This window comes from Dendroctonus ponderosae, unplaced genomic scaffold, assembly GCF_020466585.1.
Source record: "Dendroctonus ponderosae isolate FM_Combo_2020 unplaced genomic scaffold, Dpon_F_20191213v2 Dpon_F_20191213_6, whole genome shotgun sequence".
NCBI classification, from domain to species: domain Eukaryota; kingdom Metazoa; phylum Arthropoda; class Insecta; order Coleoptera; family Curculionidae; genus Dendroctonus; species Dendroctonus ponderosae.
The window spans coordinates 377,345-378,162 of NW_026018814.1; the positions used below are offsets into that span (position 1 = coordinate 377,345).

The 818-nt window shown below is 32.3% G+C and overlaps 1 protein-coding gene across 1 annotated transcript in view; it reads left to right on the plus strand.

The window, feature by feature from the left end:
- The window catches only part of LOC109546878 (baculoviral IAP repeat-containing protein 6), a gene marked incomplete at its 3' end in the record, with an annotated part of 36,898 nt that overhangs the window by 32,676 nt on the left and 3,404 nt on the right, over nucleotides 1-818 (plus strand). The window lies entirely within an intron of this gene.

Consider the following 818-nt stretch of genomic DNA (forward strand, 5'->3'; position numbering starts at 1 on the left):
GGGGGGGGGGGGTTATGTAGAAAAAATACAGTCTTCTGTTGTCTACAAAATTGGAAAAATTATCGTCGTTTTGTGCAAGTGTGGCGTAAGATTATTACAAAATTTCATGTTTTCCGTCCCGTTTTTGCTCATTTCTCGGAGGCAAAATCTGCAAGAACGCTCATTTGTACATCATTCTAGGCAGAAATAAATGGCTTTTTTTGAAAGTGAACCATCGATAAGGAAATGTTGGCAGTATAGATTAGGTTAAGTTGAATAAGTGAAATTCTATATATTATTTACCTAATTTAAACCAATACAGACAGATTAGTATATTAAGGAGAGAATAACTAATAATGAATTTGCGGATTTTTGCTAACCCTTAAATGGGGCTGAATTAAAGCGTTCGTCGTTTTTCAAAAATTGGGTAACCATAAAAATATTTACCTACACATGGTAAATTGTTTGTTGACGCTTTAAGGAATCCGTCAGAAGCCATTTTTCAGTTTAACACAAACTATAAATTATTTAAAGCCACAAAATAATTAATGAAACACAACCACACAACTAAACACTATGCACAGAACGTAGACAATCCGCCATTTATATGACCAGAGACGTCACAACCAATAGGATTGCGTTTTAGAGATTCCTGAATAATTTGAATTTTAGCTGAATTTGTTTATTAAATATTTAACAAAATAGCAATATATAGATAGTATAAACTTACTAAATCTTTCATATAGATATACAGGGTTGCTCATTAGTGCGTCAAAGTGCGATATCTCAGTAAATATGAACTTTACAAGAAAATACGTCCTACGAAAGTTTTTCATGTT